This window comes from Pteropus vampyrus, unplaced genomic scaffold (genome assembly GCF_000151845.1).
Source record: "Pteropus vampyrus isolate Shadow unplaced genomic scaffold, Pvam_2.0 Scaffold93, whole genome shotgun sequence".
Lineage (NCBI taxonomy): Eukaryota > Metazoa > Chordata > Mammalia > Chiroptera > Pteropodidae > Pteropus > Pteropus vampyrus.
The window spans coordinates 1624878-1633205 of record NW_011888874.1 but is presented as its reverse complement, the minus strand read 5'-3'; positions in this window follow the sequence as shown (position 1 = coordinate 1633205).

Sequence of the window (8328 nt, the reverse complement as noted above, 5' to 3'; positions counted from 1 at the left end):
TTTTTGTCTTCATTTGTGTCCCAAAGGACCTCTATTTAAAGTCTCTCCTAATTATTTCTGGGAGTCCCTGGAAGTGTTTCTTGTCAGCTCGAAATGTATTCATGGTATTTTGTTTTAGGGCCACCTATTCTGCAAATTATTCATTTAGAAAGTGCTTTTGAATGCCCACGTGGTACCAGTTACTGGGGATGGGTCAAACATTGGTTTCTCAGAGCTTCTAGAGCTGCCAGCAGGATTCATGATGAGTGGCCTTCTACTTACATCTCAACGTCTCACATCATTCCCTGTGGAAACAGTTTCATTAGCTTTTACCTGCATAGCCACCCTCCACAGAACGTAAACACCCGTTTTATGAGAGGTAGTGTGTTGGGGGGCGGGGTGGTATCATACTATTCTCTATGTTATCTTTCTCAGTCTACCTCATAAACCTCTCACTCCTTGCAAATCATCTCCATTGAGACCTTACCACTGTGACAGGTACTCTCAGACATGCCTTAATTTCTTTGGTACCTGTGTATCTAATATAAAGTAAACGTTGAAACATGTTTGATTTTAGATAACATATGATTTTAAAAATACACTTGGCATGTGTTCTATCATAAGTTTAAATTTTCCTAACTCCCACTCAATATTCTTCACCAGCTTCATACATGTTATATACTTTCTGGTAAAGTTTAGCATTGCCATCATCTTAACCTTGTTAAAAATGCAGAATTTTGACCCTCCAGAACTACTGAATCGGAATCTGCATTCCTGTTGATAATTGCAACATTTAACAAGATACCAGGTTATTTGTATGCATTTTAAAGTTTAAGAAGCTCTGGTTTTTATTAGTCTACTGTCTCCTAAATTTAAGATTTAGGTAATGGTGAGCTAGGTGGTTTGAACCAAACCTCTAATGAGATAACTAAACAGAACTGAATAAAATACAAAATGAGCTTAAGGCAGCCTAGACTGAAAGACTTCTCAGATGTCTGTCTGGCAGAGCAAGCAAAAATCCTCCCTAGAAAAATGTTTGGTTGTCATAGGCCTAAAATTATTTATACAGTTTTTTAGATAGAATGGATATCATTCTGTCAAAGACCTCAGATGCACAAGGAATCAAGATGACATGAATGTGAACCAGCAGAACAATAGATAATAGCAATAGACTCACTTTGACTTCAGGTCCAGGAGTTATCAGAAATAAACCATAAAACACGATGCTTGTTATGAGTAAAAAAAATTAAAAAAATCAAACTTGAAAATAACTGTAGAGAAAGGGAAACTGTAAAAAATGACATACAGATTTATAAAAAACAGAACTTTTACAAGTGAGAAATAGTAGCTAAAACTTAAGCACAGCAAACTTAACTAAAGAGAGAATTTATTAACTGAAAGATAGGTCAGAAGAAATTATTTAGCATGGAGAGATACCAGAAGAGTGGGTAAGAAACAGAAGACATTGCATAAAGTTCTAACATGCTTAACTGGAGACAGAGAAAAAAGGAGAGAGAGAAAGACGCAGAAATGGGAATGGCTGAGAATTTTCCAGAACCGTTTAAGACACCAATCAGAGGTTCAAGAAACTTACTGAACCTTAAATATAACACAAAATAAATATTTAGACCCACAATAGCTGAAACACTTCAAAGAAAAATCTTAAAATATATCCTTGAAGAGGAACAAAGCAAAGCTTCCTGTGACTGTGCTGTATAACAAAAAACATAAAAACAAAACAAAACAAAACAAAAACAAAAAAAAACCCCAAAAAACAATTTTATTATGCTAAAAAGTTCTGTGGGTTAGAAATTTAGATAAGACACAGCAGGGATGGCTTGTCTCTGCTCCATGGTGTGTGGTACCTGAGCTGGATGACCTGAAGGCCAGGTTCACTGAGACTGTCAGCAGGAATTCTTACACTTACTTGGTCTCTCCAACATGAAAATTTCAGGTTCATCTGGGTTTTTAGATGACAGCTGAAATCTCTTATAATGAGTTCCCAAGAGCACCAGGCAGAAGATGTATGGAATTTAATTATCTGGCCTCAGAAGTCACTTAGCATCACTTCCATCAAACATTTTGCACAGAGGTGTCAGAACCCCATGCAGATTTAAGTGCAGGGGATATAGACACTGTTCAATTAGATGGATGTCCAAAACAAAAACAAACCTGTGGCCATTTTTTAAAAATCGCCTTATCAAAACTATAAAAGTCGTACATAAACTAAGGATAATTCTCTTCAGAGGCATGAATTATTGCAATGACTTAATTATATTGATTTGTTGTGATTTTCATGGTGTTTTCTTTATTGGACATTTATTATAATAGATTTATAGAGCTATCCATTACTAGAGAAGAGATATTAGCCTTAAGTGTGTTTTATTCTACAGAAAGCTAACAAGAGAATTCTTTGGAGAGATATTTAATCAATTTTTTGACTGCTGAGCTCTAATATTAATTAAAGCACTTAAAAAGATTGTCAGAATGATCTTTCCAATATTTAGAGAGGAATAAATTTTAATTCCAGAAGTCACAATTCAATAAAATCATGTGTAATACCACAAACACTTAGTGAATGAGATAGAACAATGGAAAAAAAAAAAAAGTCAATATATCCTGACAGATATATTCAGTTAGACCACAGCAGTCAATCAAGTCTTGCTTAACTCTTTAGACTCAGTCATATGTCCATCCCTAAGTCAATCGCTGTGGCCAATAAAGCAGTGATTGGTTTAACCTAGGTCATGTGCTAACCCCTGGAGGCTGGAGAGGTATTAGTTTCCCTTTAAGTAAGCAGATACCAGGATAGAAATTGCGAGTCACTGGGACGGGGGACAAATAGAGGCTAAAAGAGCCCAATCAAGTGCCCATGATAAGAAATGCATATTCAAGGCACAGAAAACAGCTTGTGTAAAGTTCTCCAAGATCACAGATTATTTGTACATAAATGGCAAAAACTGTTATGGCCAGAGTAAATAATACCTAAAATCCGTGACCACTGAAAGCAGGCTATAATTATGTAGCCCTGAAAGGTGATTACATACTTGTTTTACAATTGACATTCTTTCAAAATAAAGCAGAGACCTGCATTCTTATGGAGCTGAGATATGAAACTGGGAAAATATAGAGAATCAGAGAGTGTAAATACAGAAATATTACACAAAAGTTTTATTGAAAATAAACTGTTTTATGTCCTCTAGGATTTTAGCAGCTCCACTTCGAGCTAAACTTGACTACCCTCAATTATAGGTTCTATTCATAGGTCCATGAACTTGACACTTGAAAGCTCCCCCTGAGAATCACCTGTCAAAAGTATGCTTCGCCCATCTGAAAACTCGATTTGTAAATATTTCAGCCTGTTTTTAACTCTGCCTCTGCAGACTCATATGACATTTTTCAAGCAGGCATCAATTGGAATGACCTTTCCAAAACGGAGTCAAGGCTTTAGAAATCACATTGACACTGTACCTTGGATAATGCCTTGCTGCTAACAGAGCATGTTTATGAATATTAAATTGAATACTTACAACCCTGTAATGAAGGTACATTGATATTCATTTTATAGACAATAAATTGAGGGTCAGAAAAGTTAATGATTTTCCCAAAGATACACAGATAGTCAGTGGCAAATGAGACTCAAGGCTCGACACCCATATCCCAACCCAGCACTCCTTTGGCTGTCGCCTTTCCTTATCACGAATGAGGCAAACGTCGCCAAAGCCTCTCGCTTATTAAAGTATGACTTGAATCACAGAATTTACGTTATAGTTCGAGCTATTCCATGTAACTGGAATTATAGCCATAGTTTGCCTATATTCAGTAAATTAGAAAAACAAAAAATACAGGTAAACTACTTTTTATTATTTATTTATTGATTTAAATTAGTTTCAAGTATATAGTACATTGGTTAGAAATCTATATAGTTCATAAAACGATCCCCCCAATTTCTCCCTCCCTCCCCAACCCTCCGCCTTGCCAATATATTAATGCCAACCGCATTCCCTCTGCCATGCTCCCCATCCCCGTGACCATCTATCAACTGCTAATTTGTACTTCTTTAACCCTTCACCCCATTCTTCCATCCCCTAAACCCCACCCCTCTGTCCATCACCACATTGTCCACTATATTTGTGAGTCTATTTTTGATTTGTTTGTTCTTTTTGTTCCTTAGATTGTGTATATAAGTAAAATCATATGGTATTTATCTTTCTCTGTCTGACTTATTTCACTCAGCATAATAACCTCTAGGTTCATCCATGTCATTGCAAATGGTAGGATTTCATTTTTTTTAATGGCTGAGTAATATTCCATCATATATATATATATATATATGAACCATCATTTCTTTATCCAATCATCTGTTGATGGGCATTTAGGTTGCTTCCATATCTTGGCTATTGTAAATTGTACTGCCATGAATATATTCAAGTAACCTATCTTTAGACAAATGTGCATGAAACACCACATTGTGTGGATGGACCCTACATCATAGTTGTACATTCAAGGTCTTCCACTTTTAGGAAAATAAGTTCTCCCATTTCCCTGTGCTCTGTATCTTACATTTTCTTGACTTGGACACCCTATTCCAACACCTACACTGTTCTTTTTGCAGAGAATTACATTTTTTATACCTCTTTCATTTCTGTTTTTCCAAATCTAACTTGGACTTTAAGGCAGCATTCAAATGGAACCTGAAAGTCATTCTTCTCCAGCTGACCACTGAAGCTATCTTATTATAACTTTTTTCCTGTTCAGTACTTTCTCTCTCTGTCTCAGAATATGTGGAATGGTAGAAAGGCAGATGAAAGGCATTGAGGTTTTCTGGAGTTGTCTTAGTCAGTTAGGGCTGTCATAATAGCAGTCTATAATACCATAGACTGGATGGATCAAATAACAAGCATGTGTTTATAACAGTTCTGGAGGCTGGGAAGTTCAAGATCAAGGTGCTGGCAGATCTGGTGTCTGGTGGAGCACACTTCCTAGTTTGCAGATGACCCTCTTTTTATATCGTCATGTGGTAGAGAGCAGAGATTGTCTCTCTCAGATCTTTTTTTATAAGGACACTAATGCCATTCTCCAGGGACCCACCATCATGACCTAATGTCCCACTTCCATATGTCATCACGTTGGGCATTTCAGCTTCAATATGCAAATTTGGGGAGGAGGACAGATTCAGCCAATAACATTCTGCCCCAGCCTTCTTTCCCCTGAATTTATGTCCTTCTCACATGAAAAACACATTCACGCCAGCCCAACAGCTCCAAAAGTCTTTCCAGCATCAGCCCTAAAGTGTGAAGTCCAAAGTCTTACCTAAATCTCACGTAAATCAGGTGAGACTAGAGGTAAGATTCACCCCAAGCAAAATGCATCCTCAGCTGTCAACCTGTGACGCCAGAGAGGTTGCATGCTTCCAAAACACAATGGTGGCACAGGCCGAGGACAGACGTTCCCATTCCAAAAAGGAGAGATAAAAAAGTGGGAATGGGTGATGTGTCCTAAGCAAGTCTAAAATCTAGCAAGGCAAACTCCATGAGATCGTAAGGCTCGAGAATCATCCTCTTTGCCTCCAGTCGGTCTTCTGGAACCACAGGGTCATGCCACCTGTGCAGTCACATGGGTCCTCACGCTCAGAAAGGCCTTGTGCTTGGCTTAATGCTCTGCCGTCGCCATCTTGAAATTCTTAATTTTCAATTTGCCCTGAGGCCTGCAAATGATGTAGCTGGTCCTGCTTTCTTGGTTTCAATTACTCCGACAGATTAGTGTGGAAGAGAGTGAAAAAGAAAGGAACAGTTGTCTCTTACTTATCTGGCCAACTTTGAAATCATTTCTTTCCTGATTATCCCTGTTGTGTTAGGTGACTGTGCTTGAGCTGTTTTGCTGGTACCCTACCCAAGAGGGTTGAGAACCAGGAACAGGAGCCTCTGATGGGGTGATGGCGGGGGGAGAGGGTAGGGAATGGGGGTTGGTCATTGGCTGCAGAAAGAAGAAGTAAAGGTAGCATTGGAGTTGTGTTTCTCACTTTAGAGAAATGCGAAGAGTGACCCCCTTGGGTCCTCCAAAACACTCACTCATGTATCCCGTGGGAAAGAAGACGTTTGGGTTCCTGCCTTTAGGATGGCATTGCCAATGGGGCGGTATTAACTAGAGAAGCAATCGCGGTCAACAGAGAATTGCAGCTGCACTTCCAGATAAAGAAACATTTTCCCTGTTTCTCTTCCCTAGCCCCAGTGCCCAGGACTGATGGAGACAGAAAGAGAAATACTAGAGGAGGATGAAGAAAACCAGCATACACTCTCCCTCTTCCCCATGCGAGCTCTCAGGCCAAAGCCTGGCTGGAGCTTAGGAGCAGGGGACAAGAGCTTTTAATCACACACAAGAGCCAGATTATAAATTGGATTAGACTGGCTGGAGATCTAAGTAATGAAAGTGACCAGGAACTATGAGGTCTACCCTATATTCACATTGGGGCAGCAAAAAGAAATTTGACAAAACACAGTTGGCCTAGTAGTTGAATACATTTAAAAATGCATCACGTTTTTGGTTTGCCTCATGTCACTTAGATTGTTTTTTAAACCATTTACATTTGCAAGTTGGCTGCCAGAAGCAACCAGGGAAATGCTTGCCTCTTCAATTTTTGTTGGAGTTTGGAGGAGAGAGGACAAGAGTGAGAGAGGGAGGGAGGGAAGCAGAGAAGGGAGAGAGAGAGAGAGAGAGAGAGAGAGAGAGAGCGAGCGAGCGTGAGCGAGCGAGCGAGCTCTTTGTAATTCCTTCCCTTCAGTTTGGGCCAATTTAAGTTCCATCCCTGAACCAATAAGTGTTCCAATAAGGGAAAGCTGGGGTCTGATGAGCTTAGTCTAGCCTGCATCTATCCCAGGTTATTATTATTATTCTTTCATACCTTGATTGGGTCCCCTCACACCTTTGAATTTTAATTTCCTCATCTGCATAATTGGGTCTGTAATTTCTTTCTTTACTCAATTGAACTGCATGGACTTGAACAAGGAGCACAGATGGAGAAACCATTAGTAAAATGTGGGCTAATTAACACCAGGCAACTTCTTGCCAAGGCTGTCCTCTATTTACAGAATCTTTAGAATTGGACCGTGCTTGGACTTCGGTCAGATCGTCATGAGCTGACGTCATACCTGCCAGCTCAAGGGCTTGCCAAAGTCTCCTCGCTCAGTCAGGAAAATTCATTCTCTTCCAGGAATTAATTTATTTATTTTGAAATGTTGTTTATTTATTAGTCAGAGGAGGTCTGATGGCGACAGCACTGCCCTTGACATTCCAAAAGGCGAGATTCCATGCCGCAGACGACAGCGTGGTCCGGCCTCATCGTCCTGTGTGCTCTTGCAGGGAGGGCAAGAGCTGGAGAGAGTTCAGAACATGTCACGAGGGAGATGTGTTAGGATCTCAGCTGAGGGTGGCAAAGTTTATAGCTCGAGAGACAAGGGGGTGAGAGGAAAAACCGCTCAAAGAATAAGGATGTGTCGGCTCCATGAACAGCTCTGTTCTTTGGAGAAGAGCTAATTCTTCAACCCCTGTCGTCGCCATTGGCCAAAAGACATGTGTGGATGTCGCCATGGTAACAAGCCAGCTACACTGAAGTGCAGACAGTAGCTGACTTTGTCACCACTTCCTTACTTAGTACCCAAAATCTTATATTTATATTAACTAATAAGTGGTCAGGGACCATTTCAAGTGATAATTTTGACTTCTTCAAAAACTTTTGAATTTACCTAAAGAGGAAATCGAAGCTGTTAGGGGTTAGGCATGAGCTAAAGTTACATGTCCCATGACTCTTTAATCCTTTCTCTGCTACGTGATCAATTAAATTTATTTTATGTGGTATTTTTATTATGGGTCATCATCTGTAATTCTCACAAGAATGGAAATTCTAAAATGCCAAGGACTTTGTCTATTCTCTATTACATTTTATGTCATCTAGAATGGTGCTTGGCACGCCTGGTACCAAATAAATGTTTGTGGAACGAATGGCTAAATATGAATGCCAATCAGAATGGCAGGCATTCTGCTGAATTCCTTTTCAAAAATCTCTTTTTTGCGAGTTGGATACTAGGCTTGCAAAGGCTTGTGTGGAAATGTCAAGAAATGCTGAGCCAGACACAAACAGGCTGTTACAAAAAACGGCTTCTTATTTCTCAGAGGTATACGGTGGAGTTCTGTTGGAGTTGGTGCATTTTTTATTGACTTTTTTGTTCATTAAAAAAAAAATAATGTTAAATTTACTATCTAAACCACTGAAATTAGTGTATTTTTAATTAAAAGTACTATGTTTCATTTGCTTTGAGTAGCAGGTGGTTAGACCTGTTAACTTGTTTTCAG